The 13116-nt window shown below is 39.1% G+C and overlaps 1 protein-coding gene across 1 annotated transcript in view; it reads left to right on the plus strand.

The window, feature by feature from the left end:
• Positions 1-841: 841 nt before the first annotated feature.
• The window catches only part of LOC128513397 (zinc fingers and homeoboxes protein 2-like), a 49771-nt gene continuing 37496 nt past the window's right edge, over positions 842-13116 (plus strand). The window contains exon 1 of the mRNA XM_053487153.1: positions 842-1076. The gene's annotated coding sequence lies outside the window, so the exon portion shown is untranslated. The remainder of the gene's footprint in view (positions 1077-13116) is intronic.

The following is a 13116-nucleotide window of genomic DNA, read 5'->3' on the forward strand; positions in this document are numbered from 1 at the left end:
GCACCCCTTTTACAACCATCCAAACCCCACTGAGGTGAGTGCAGAAACATAACCAGTAGGTGGTGCTGTTTTCAATGCCATACTCTACAGAGTCTAAACTCCCTACATACCAGGAATAAATACTATCAATAATTGCCAAAAGTCATTTTCTCCCCCTTGGGTTGACTAAAAACAAAAAACAAAAAAAAAAAAAACAAGGAAATAATTTAAAAGGAATTATAGTAAATATGTCTCTTTAGAGTTAAAACAATTAGCTGAAAAATAAAATACAAATAATAATATTTTCTAATAATAATATTTTTTTTTTGGAGATTTATGGTATAGCTTAAATGAAACAGTTATTAGTTTATTTATTCAGGAATAAATAAAGGGTCCACTTTAATTTTTTTTATCTGTTCATGGAGACTTTCAATGAGTGAAAGTATAAGCAGGGTGCATGCAGGGTGCATAACATATTAAATATATTATTACTTTAAATCTTTACTTATAAGTGCTTATAAGATATACTACATTGTTATTATAGGTGTCGGTTGTTTGATTGATAGATTTTTATTTTTGTCCAGAGTGTAAGCAAAGTTAAGGCTGATATTTGAGTATTTCAATGCAGCTCTCTCTCTCTCTCACACACACACACACACACACGCACGCACACACGCATATATATATACATACATACAGTAAATTAAAGCCTGTACATAGTATTTTTATTCATGTTTTAGTTGTTTTATAATTGCATTGGCTGGCGTGCATTAAAATATTTCGGGTGTCGTATGAAAATGTATCGCTGACGTACAGGATCATGTGAGATTTTTTTTTTTCCACTCGTCCCAGATCTCCCAGTGCAATGCACAGCCACTTTCTCTCTCCTCTCTCCAGTCTTGTCTTTAGGTTTCGCCCACCAATCTTAAAGGATTTGAACCAGCAAAATTTGCTCATGCTGATTATAAGGTTTTGAGGGAAAAGGAACAACAACAACAACAACAACAACAATTCTTTTTTTTTTTTTAAATAATACATTAAGAATCTTTACTGGTTTTCCTTTTTAAAGCAAAGTGAGTGATTTTCGGGGGTGGCAGGTAAGAATTTGAGTGATTTCTTTCCTCTTTGCACTTAATGCTCAGTGTTATTAGATATTAGATGACATGGTATTCTTACAGTACTGTCAACTGCACTGCTGTTGAAGTTAAACAACGTCTTCCTTTGCGTCCCATTTCACTTTCTTATCAGGTTTAGTAGTTTACTAATGATCTCCAATGCACGTCTAATGCAAAAACAAACAAAAAACAAACCCAACAATAATAAAAATACTACTACTAATAACGCGGGTTGTACTGATATGTTTAGTATTCTTCTGGTTAGTATTCCTCCACGGCACTGCAGCACGCTGTATGTATAAGGACGTGTTTATGTCTCTAACCCCAAACTGCACGCAGCTCAGCTGGAGATACGCTGCAACATTCTATCAGCTTTACTAGTTGAAAAGTAACTTTCATTTTTTTTTTACTCCCCCACCTCCATTATGTCACGTTTACATCTTCATCAAAGCGCTGAATAAATAAATACAAATAAAACGAGTCGCCGCTCCGTATAGTTTAAGCACAACTGGACCGAGGCAACTTTGAACATTAAAAGTGCTGCTGTTGCCACCGGCAACTGTGCTTTGCAAGGGGGGGATTTGTGCTAGCTTAGCTTTGCTCAATTAGCCTAGCATGAGCACTCTTCCCGTGAACACGTTCCCGACATGATAATTACACGTATATGCAACTTCTCAAGACTATTTTAAACCCTGAACGTCTGAAGTCTTGCTCTGTTTGGTGTTAAGCCCCGAGATAACAGTGTTGTCCAAGACTTCACTGAGTTAGCTAGCAGGCTAGTGCTGGATTTTTTTTTTTTTTTTGCTTGCTAGCCTGAGATTTAAGGCTGGTTTAGCTCGGATTTAATTTAAATCCCTATCCTGAACGCTTTTCGAGAATTTAAAAAAATATTTTTTTTATTAAAAAGGAACAAAAAGTTCAAAACGCATGGCTGCATGGGGGTGTGTTTGGGTCTGGTTGCTAGCTGCCAAGCTAACATGACATAGCACTACAGAGTACAGTACAGAATTATTTCAGGCATACTACTTTACTTTGTATGTTTTTTCACCCTGAACTGTTTTTCTTTTTTTAAATCTATATATATCCTCTTTCTCTAGGGTATGTCTGTTTTTAAGCACCTGACAGGGAAACTTTACTTTTCTTAAATTAAACCCAAATACCAGATTTGATCATGAGTACATACAGTAACAGGTACATGAATACCAGACTGTCCTCATGGTGAAGGGTCAGGGGGGGATTTGGGGATTATATGAGAGATTTTTCCGTGCAATGTGCATTACTGTAAAGCTGTTTATTTTCATCATAACTATATGTAGGGCAAAGGTTTGGTGGTTAAAGTTCTGCAATCCTGCCTGTAAGGTTGTGAGTTCAAATCCCAGGAGTCGCTATTGGGGTCTGTCTGAAAGGAACAATCTGCCCTGAATTACTTAATAAATAAGCAGTAAGTAAGTAGGAGGCATCGTGGCTTAGTGGTTAGTGCTGAAACCTTCAACCTTCAGGGTCGAGGGTTTATTGTAATTCCTGATTTGGTCTGTGTGCATGGATTTTTTTCATGTTCTCCAGGTGCTTGGTGGGGTTCCTCCAGGTACTCTGGTTTTCAACCACACTCCATAGACATGGAGATTAGGCCAATTGGCATTCCCAAATTGCCCGTAGTGTGTGAATGCGCGTTCTGTGGTTGTAAAATGAGAATAAATACAATGGTTATCACCACTGGCCTTCACGGTCCCTAGTTGGACTACAGAGGTTCCTAGATAGATGGATGGAGTAAGTAAGTACTGTAAGTAAAAAGTAAGCAGCATGTGAAATTATATAATAAATGCAGATTGTTTTGCAATGACATTTTATTTTAAACGTTTAAGGTATGGTGGCTCACTGTTTTCTCACACCTCCATCTCATACCTCTGGTTTACTTGTTTGAATTTTGTATTTTGTGTTGTTTGGTTTTCCATCGGGTACTCCAGATTTCCCCCACAGCCCAAAAACATGTCCTGCAGGCCGACTGGCATTTCCAAATGGCCTGTTGTGTGTGATTGGGTGTATGTGCATGTGCCCTATAACAGGTTAAGTTTCCCCTAATTTGTGCCCCAAGTTCTCTCAGATAGGCTCTAGGTCTCCTGCTACCCTACATAGGATAATCGGTATGGAGAATACCAGAAAAAGAATTAATAATTAAATTATCAAGAGCCAGAATCAGCTTTGATTCATCTTTACCTAAAAGGTTTCATGCACTGGCGATTTAAGTCTTTTGGTCTAACAATAACTATTTTAAACCTGTTGTCAAAGTCCTTGCACAATTCATCTTATAGATTGCTAGGTAGTTGACACGAGTCTCAAAACAATAACATTTTATAGCTATATTGACCAAAACCGTCCAAGATTTGCACCAACACCTTTACTGGATTTCTCATAAATGATGTTGAAAATGGCTAAAAATTATGAACACAAGTGTTTGCTGCTGTGTTTTTAGGATGTAACAGCACAACACGACACAACACGACTGTTATCACTTCTGATTATTCCTGTTCCAAACCATTGCAAGAGTGCTAGCAATAATACTTTATAACCAGAGTAACATCCAACCACTTGTTTCTCCCAGAAATAATGAATACAGTAACACATTAGCATCAGAAACACTAAAAAGATATTTCAGTACAAACACATTTTATGGGTTTCAGGATGGAGTTTTCCTTTAAGCAAAATCACTAACCCTCAACAGCTCAATTCTATGTTTGGACTGGATCCTCACTTGTACCCTGCTTTGGATAAAAACGTCTGCCAAATAAATAAATGTAAATAATCCTCTACAGGCTTGCACAACACCGCTGTCACCGCTCTGACCTGTTTCATGGCCCATGAAGGCCGAACTGAGCACCGATCTTCTCCACTACCCTGTTTTGTATGGATGTTAGAAAGAGAAACTTGGTGATTAAAAATGATCAATGGGGCAGCACTGTGACTATGCAGGTTTTTCTCAAGGTTCTTCGGTATCCTCTTACTCCGCTAAATGGCCTCTAGATGTGAATGTGTGTGTGTGTGTGTGTGTGTGTGTGTGTGTGCACAGAGCCCTGTGATGGACCAGTGCCCCATGTTTTACCATTCCCAAACCCCCTCAAAAAAAAGTTCTGGGACAACAGAAACTGTGACCATGTTGAAGCGCTTCTAAAAGATGAATGAATGAATGAGCTGTCATTGAGGGATTATTTTAATGCATCATTGACTAAATTCCTTATGTTGAAATCAACTGAACTCCAGTTTCCTCTGCATGGACGTTATTTCTATTATAATAAAAAATTCTTCATGTTTCATATATGATTTATATTACTGTAGTTTGAAAGTGTCATCAAACCCAATGCAACACTTCAGTTTTGCTGGCTGACTTTATAAACCTACGGTCAAGTTCATAAGTATTTGGACAGTAAATGATTGTATTTTTGTCTCTGTACACCATGACAGTGGTTTTGAAATGAAGCAGTCATAATGGCAATGGCTTAAAGCTTTAATTAAGGGGCTTAGCAATAATATCACATTAACTGTTTAGGAATTATGTTTGTTTTATTTTTGTAAGTTCCTCTATTTTAAAATATTTAAAAGTATTTGGACAGATGAAAAAATCATAAATAATTGTATTTATTTATTTTTTTTATATCCGGATGCAAATACTTTGCATTAGTAGTAACCCTTAAAATTTTGGAACTGATGGACATCGTCTAATGCTCAGTTTCCTCTCTTGAGCTGCTTTGCCAGGCCTTTACTGCAGCTTCTTTCAGTTGCTCCTTGATCATGGTTATTTCTGCCTTCTGCTTTTGTTTTCAGTAAGTGAAAAACATGCTTAGTTGGGTTGACTGACACGGCCATGTAAGAAATATTTTTTTCTGGTGCTTGTGTTGTAAGTTTTTTTCGGTCGTTATTCAACTCTACTGTGAAAAGCTGTCCTATCACTCGTGCAGCATTTTACTGAGCAGAACATACAACTCCTTTATTTCAATCAGCACTCGCATCATCAATAAACACCAGTGAGCCGGTTCCATTGGCAGCCATGCGTTGCCATGTCATAGCCCTGCTTTCGCCATGATTAAACATGAGCCTTTTCTTTCCTTTTCTATATTCATTGCTTCTAATCTTTCGTCTATAAGGCAATCTTGTATCAGATCTGGAAGGCTTTTTTTAAGCAAAGTCTCATTTGGCCATTTTGTTCCTCAGTATTACCTAGTCATTTGCATCCTGAGGTAAACCCTCTGTATTTACATTCATGAAGGCGTCTCTTGATTGTAGACTTTGACAGTGATATGCCTACCTCCTCCAGAGTGACCTTCACTGGGCTAGATTTTGTCAAGGAGCTTTTCTTCACCAAGGAAAGACTGTTACACTTGTGCTCTTTAGTTGTATTCTGTAGCTTTCAAGGTCTTTCGATGTTCACTCAGCAGTGCATTCCTTCTTTTTAAGAGTGTACCAAATTGTTAATGTGTCCACTTCTCTAGTTTCTGCCATCTCTCTGATAGGTCTGTTTATTTAGTTTTTCCAGCCTAATGTACTAATGTAGCCTTTAGAGTTCCCATGAACATTTCCCAAATGCAAACTCATTACTTGGATTTTATAGCAGGTCATTTATTTCCTTAATTTTGTTATGAAATGATGAAAAAAAATGGGCCTAAACTTCTTATCGGTCAGTTGTGCGATTCATTTTTGAGGCTGTGTCAACATATATATTTGAATGATTATAATGGCTAATGCAATGTTTTTGTTAAACCCCTTGAATGAACCTTAAAAGTCTCCACTTCATTCACGCTCCAGCTGCTGCAATTCAAATCCACTATGGCGGTGTAATAAGGCGTAGATATAAAAAGTGTGTCCGTGTCCAGATCCTTATGGACCTGACTGTTTAACATGGTTGGCAACTTATGAAGATGAATCCTAGAGTCGTTTTTAAATCGAAAATAGTTTATTTGGTGGAAATTATCGGCAACGAAGACTTGAGTGCAAAATTTTTTGTAGAATGTGTATATATGTGTGTATAATGTGTGTATAAGCGGTACCACAGGTGGACGTCCATGTCTTGGTAGGTTTGCGGTTTGTTCCACACTCTTTCCAGTTTGGATGATGGATGATGGATTGTACAGTGCTCTTATGTGATTTATCTTTATAAGCTAAACCTGCTTTAAACTTCTCCACAACTTTATCCCTGACCTGTCTGGTGTGTTCCTTGGGCTTCATGATGTTATTTGTTCACTAAATGTTCTGTAACAAACCTCAGAGGGCTTCACAGAACAGCTGTATTTATACTGAGATTAAATTACACACAGGTGGACTCCATTTACTAATTAGGTTAGTAACTAGTCAGGACTTCTGAAGGCGATTGTTTCCACTCAGCGTTAGTTAGGGGTATCAGAGTAAAGGGGGCTGAGTGCAAATGCACACCACACTTTTCAGATATTTTGTTTCGGGGAACATTTTGAAAATCATTTTCCTTCCACTTTACAATTATGAGCCCCTTTGTGTTGGTCTGTCACATGAAATCCTAATAAAATACATTCAAGTTTGTGGTTGTAACATGACAAAATGTGGAGAAGTTCAAGGGGTGTTTGAAAGCCACTGTATATGTGCAACTGATTTTTTCTTTATCAAGTGGTAACGATTGGAATTAGACTGAAACATTTGAACATGAAATGACTCGAAGGCATCAATTTGTGGTGTCTGAGTGGTTAAAGTTCTACACAAGTCAGAGTTAGAAAACCACCTGAGCAAGACTCTCAGCATCTTCATGTGTGTGAGCCCTGCATGGTTTAAAAGTTATTTAACGTCGAGTTGTAACATGATGATTGTTGGATTTGGTGTCTTCTTATGGATGATATTAATTAAGGAATTGCTCATCACTGTATGTTACTTTACAGTGTAATACAGTAACGGTTGAAGACGAGTTCCTGTGCTTATATTAATGCTCTGTGAACTTTTTTTTTTCTGGATCAGCAGACATGATCCTACCCTGAAGTTCTCTCTAAAAGAAGTGTGAAGCTGCTTCCTTTATGTATCGAAGGGAAAGAAACATGTCCTGAAGTGTCCTCCTTTTCAATAATGGTTCTACTTTATTTCGAGCTGGGGGAAAGGTTAGGTTTCAATCCTAGCGATGAAGAATGCATTCATCTGTACTTTGCATGAACTGCCATCTTGCAAAATTGTGTTGTTTACATACTGCGGAGCTTTTCATGAGGATTGTGCAAGTCAGGCCGAGTTGCCAGAAAGTGCGAGTTAGGAGCAAGCACGTACACTTTCCTTCCTCGAGCCCACTGAAACCCACCGGCTGTGTTTCCGTGCTCGTCGTTATGCGCAATTAGTCAAGTGGTCATGACAGGAAGAGGAGGGGAGGAAAAAAAAGAGTCATAAACGTGTTAATTAGTTAGGTACTGAATCCGAGTTGATGGATTAAAGATGACTGGCAATAACCTTCCGCCAGATATGATTGTTATATCCTGTAACTCTGAAGAATACAGAACTGAATAATTTAATGTTCCATAGCTCATCTCAGCTTTTCAGTATTCCAATAGATTGTTTCTTTTAAAAATAGCCGGTTCCTTTTAGATGTGCATCACCTAACATAAAAATACTTGTTACCGGCGTTAACAGTGTATGTATATCGTCGTGGTCCTAATTCTAATAATACTCCATTTGTGCTTGTTGTAGTAACCGCTCCAGACTCTAGGCCTTATTGGGAGTGCATGACTGGAATGAGATGTTTACATGGCACATTCTGCAGCTTATAGTCTAGCAATAGCATGGAAACACAGACGCTGGCTCTCGCTCCTCCTCTCCTGTCTGAGCTGCTGCTAAAGCTGAAACTTTAAACTAAACTACTTTAAAAAGACTCCTACATGTAAAGTGTTTGTTTATTTCTCCTTCTTTCTCTTCTTAGGGCTCTCTCACGCTCTTACACTCTTACGCTCCCCTCTTCTTTACCCCTGGTGTGAGATATTTGCTGTATGGTGCATTGCCAGAATCATAGTGTGAAGCTGCCAGCCTTGAAAAATTGTAGTGCCAGAACACCTCCTTAAAAAATCTCTCGCTTCGGTCACGACGAGCAAGTAAGGTTCCATCCCGATCGTACGTTTCTTGGGTTAACTTCTGATTCGTGAGCTTTGATCCTGCAAGTATTCAGGTCGATAGGAACGGGGAGGTGCACGGGACAGCCAGGATATTGGACAAAAACGCTAATTCCAGTGCCACGATGCATGCGGACGAGGTTAAGCCGCTTATGCTGGTTCTGAATAAACAGTAATGTCATGATGGTTGTGTTACTTTTACTGCCTTGATTTGGTCTCGGGGTCCTGGAAAGGTCGCTTTTTTTAAGAACAAGCCGAGATCCGTACACGTATACCGTCTAACCATGGCACTCCGATTTATACCTAAATTTGGCTAACCACAGTAGAACTCTGAAAGTTTGTATTTGTCCAGCCAGCTGATGCATGCTACCGTGGCAGAACATAACACCACATGTCTCAGTGCCACTGGCCACTAGTCAGAGCCATGAGGTCACGCCGGATAACGGTCAGTTTTACTGTCCGTAACAGCTGAACCGTATACTGCTGTTGGAATTCCTCTCAGGGTGTGAGATCTCTGCTGCGAATCTCAGAGAACGCTCTCTACTTCTGTTTCTGCTTCCATTATGGTTGCAAATTGTTTGCGAATACGTGATTAATAATTAACGAGAATAAAAAAAGTTATTGATCAAAACAAAGGAAAAAATAATAATAAAGTGGTCGAAGATACTGCTCGTTTCTCATTCAAAAATTAGGCTGCTAAAAATGCAACGTGCAGAACCGTACGCCTCCTGAACTGGTAGTGTGCCCTCTAGTGGTGCACAAGTTAAGAGACATGTGCGATATATTATGCAAAACAAAAATAGTCCGTTAATACGTGAGCGGTGTTCAAGGCAAACTTTTTAAGATGGGACTTTTGATTGGCCAGAACCCAGTTTTAATAGTATCTCTATACAATCCACCGCTACACTAATGCACTTACTGTATCCCAGCGTTTCACTAGAGCCATGATCGGACTTCCTGCTTCACACCTGAAACGCTGGCCTCCCAGGAACTCCTTTAATGGCCCAAACATGTGGAAATGGTTTGGTGTGAGGTCAGGACTATAAGAGGGATGTGATGAGCAATTTCAAGTTCTTAACGGCAATTAATTGATTGATCATTAATCATTAACATCCCTAAATTCTGAGATCAGGATAGAGAAGAGGATTTTAGGCAACTTGCTTTTTAATTTCTGACACAGTGTGTTCAAAGAGTAAGCATTCTCGACAGGCTGGTGATGCTCACTTTATGGTTCTGTACTAGTAATAGAGCTGTGAATCAGCGCTAGACTGTTGACTCGATTACATTTTCGGGTGTTGTGTTTTTTTTTTTGATTCAGTTTCAGAGCACTAATGTTTATTGTCTGATCTGTCTCAAGCAGTCATATTTCTTACAGGTTTCGCAGTATTAAAAACTGCTAAAAGTATCTAAAATCCATTGAAACTCTGTGTTACATGGGTTATTGATCTGCTTAAACATCATGTCTCATCACCTAAGGATGTGATATTAATGGAAGGTTTATAGGGATGTAAAAAATGCATGCATGTCCAGTGTGCTCGTTTGCTCTTGTCCCATCCTGCCGGTATCTTGCAGAGATTATTCTTATTCTTAAATCTTACTTATTGTTTAAGTGTTTAATAATAACGCATTCATTCATTTCTCTGCAAACATATATATTTAAAAATGTATTAAAGGTCTATATTTGGCAATGCTTTAACCTTGAATTAGATCCTGTGTGACTTCAAAGTCACTTTGGATTGAGTGGATGGAAATGCTGAGCAAAACAATGGGGCAGTGATAACACTTAGATAGATTTAAGATCTACAGAGCATGTGGGAGTGTGTGAAATCATATCTGCGTAGGGAATGGCGGCTCTTTGTGCACCACTCGGGCAATAGCTCACCACTGAATAAAGTGTTTCCCACGGGTCTGAAATATACCTGCGGCGGTAGCCAGCGGAGCCAGTGCAAAAGTGTGATCTGCTACATACAACAGACGATGATTACATATACAATATGACGCCATTTCTGTATTCTGATGTCATTCAAACTGTATATTCCGACAGCGGTAAAAGTGACATGTTTTAAAAGTAGCGATACATTTGGTTCTGCATGACGTATCAAAAAACCCACATGCAGAGTTTGATATTTGAAGCCTCCCCATCGTCAACACACACGGGAAAAACTTCCATATTAGCAGATGTTTTTTAAAAATGTATGTTTTTAGAAAATGCTTGCATCCGCTGCATTAACTGCCTCTTAGTACACCGTGCTCGCGGTAGCAGAATAAACCGGTACAGAAGTGGTGACGCGAAAGTGAACAGTCCACTGTTGTTTCTCCCGGACGGATTTTTTCCAAAAGGGTGGGCAAATATACTTGGGCAGCCGTCACCAAAGTATACTCTATGTGTGGGGAAACACTGGGGAAATATGACCCTTCCGCTCTTTGCTTTGCCCAGGGATGACATCTTCCAAAGCAGATGTTTCCTCATCAGTAAGCCATGTCATGGAGATCCAGGATTCACTGCAAGCCAATAACATGGTGTCCTGGTTTAAATAACAAGCTTCGATCAGCATTGCTGGCGAACGTTTCTAAACCACACGTTACACTTTAAAACTAAAAGTACTGTAGAACTAGAACTTTCGCGCCGCCGTCTTCTGGGGGAAATATGAAACTGGAATTAATTAATTTATTATTATTATTAATATTGTTTTTTTGTAAAGTGGGCATGCTTCTAATTTAAGGTCATTAGTCGATGTATTTCAGGACGTGCTGTGCCGAGAAGGTGTGGAACAATGCTCCTTGGAGATCAACCTTCAGGAGCTCAGGATTGAACCAGGAACCCTGGAGCTGTGAACTACAGTAGTAATGCTGAGCATTAGACATCTAAAGATGCTCAAAAGTTTGTGGACCATCATGTTAATATGGTGGACCTTCTCCAGAGTGTTCAAACAAATGGTTGTTGAACATTCCACTCCCGATTTGGTCCCCTCTACTGTTCCTCTACTGAATTTTAGAATGTAACAGTGAGAGCTCTGACTGAACTCAACCCACAGAACACCTTTGGGATGAACCGGATCTCTTGTAGCTGAACGAGCATAAATTTCCCCACAGTTAAATCTAGTGGCAGGACAATGGAAGGGGCACCACATCTGGAATGCAATGTTCAACCAGGACATAGGGATGTGATGGACGGGTGTCTACAAACCTTTGCAAGTTTTCCTACCGTTTATCTAGACTGCACCGTAACTGAACACTGTAAATGGTTGCTTTTAGGTGATTATGTTCCAACCTTCATGCGTGATCTTTTAAGATTAATCACTTACTACAATGTTCACTTAATACGTCACTTAAACCTGGATTAAATTTCACCGTGCTTAAATTACAGTAACTAGTGTCTATGGTTTTCTTGATGTTGCCACAGCATTCTGCGTGGTGCTGGTTGTGGACAGGTTCATAGTTCATGTAAACAGGGACATGATGTGCTTTATTAGGTTTAAACTTTAAATCGTTTTGGGAAGAAGAATGCAAAGCACTAGTCAGACCTCAGTGCGGTCTTTAGAGCTCGTGCTGAGCAAAACCACACGATTTGGGTTCAGTTCTGATCAAATCGATTCACACTTTGCTGCTTGATGTTATAGAAAAATAATCTTCAGCAGGCTGGCGTGATGAATCATCGGCTTCATGGTCTGTGAACAACAAGTAGTAGTAAATCCTTTTGTTGTTACTTTATTAAAGTTCCCGGCGTTGTGACCTCGTTCACGCATCCTCCCTCCGTAGCTCTGATATTTCATACAACTCACACACAGAACAGTGTGTTCTCACGGAATGAAGGCAGTAGAGGCGATGATGCGTTACACATCGTTACACAAGTGTCCTAATTGAGTCAGTATCAGGTGTTAGTCATTAAGAGTTGCAGCAATCAACACTGTGTGTGTGTGTATGTGTGTGTGTGTGGTAGAAGCAAACATGTGCCATCTTTTTAATTGGATATATACGAGAGAAGGAAATGATGCACAACTAGGACATGTTAGTGTTTTATAACTGATAAAGTAAAAACGATGATGCAGGGCAGTTGTTTTTTTTTTATAGTAATACGTAACAAGTAGCTGATATTTTTCTCCTTTTTTCTTTTGGCTCTTTTATGTGGACATAAAAAAAGGTTTAACCTACAGTTTTGCATGTTTTGTTTTTTAGCCGTAGTGTTTTTTAATCTAAGGTACTGTACAAAAGTCTGGATCCACCCCTGATTATGTCAGATTGAGAAAGAGTGAGACTTTCTTGTATTTAAAAAATAATAATAATGTTTTGAGAAATAGTTCCATAGGCTTCTTGATGCACTTTTTTGATCTTCTTTTTAGCTCTCATTTTTCGTCCGGTCCCTATACATAAGCAGTTTCAAAGGATTTATTTATTTATCTATTAATTCTTTTTTTTATTTAGTGACTCAAGCATAAAACAGCACCGTCAAGGCAAGAACCAGTGAGAACCAGGTGCTGATGAAGACTAGATGATCAGGTTGGAATAGACGAGAGGGGAAACGAGGTCGCTGCTGAGGTTGTTACATAAACAAGCAATTTTGAAATTGCATCTTTAGGCACTTTGCAGGCTGTCGCAGTAAAACATTTCTTTAATTTCATCGACATCGTTTCATCCAATATGAAGGAATGAAGGGTGGATCATTTACATTTACAGCATTTGGCAGACGATCTTATCCAGAGCGATTTGCATTTTATCTCATTATACATCTGTGCAGTTGAGGGTTAAGTACCGAGCTCAATGGCCCAACAGTGGCAGCTTGGCAGTGCTTGGCTTGAACCCCCAACCTTTTGATCAGCAACCCGGCGCCTGAACCGTTTGAGCCATCGCTGCCCCTTTTAAACATTTGTGAAGCCTATAACTCATTCGCCTCTTGGTTTTTGTCGTCACGGTTATAAAGAGTACTTATT

This window comes from Clarias gariepinus, chromosome 2 (genome assembly GCF_024256425.1).
Source record: "Clarias gariepinus isolate MV-2021 ecotype Netherlands chromosome 2, CGAR_prim_01v2, whole genome shotgun sequence".
Taxonomy (NCBI): domain Eukaryota; kingdom Metazoa; phylum Chordata; class Actinopteri; order Siluriformes; family Clariidae; genus Clarias; species Clarias gariepinus.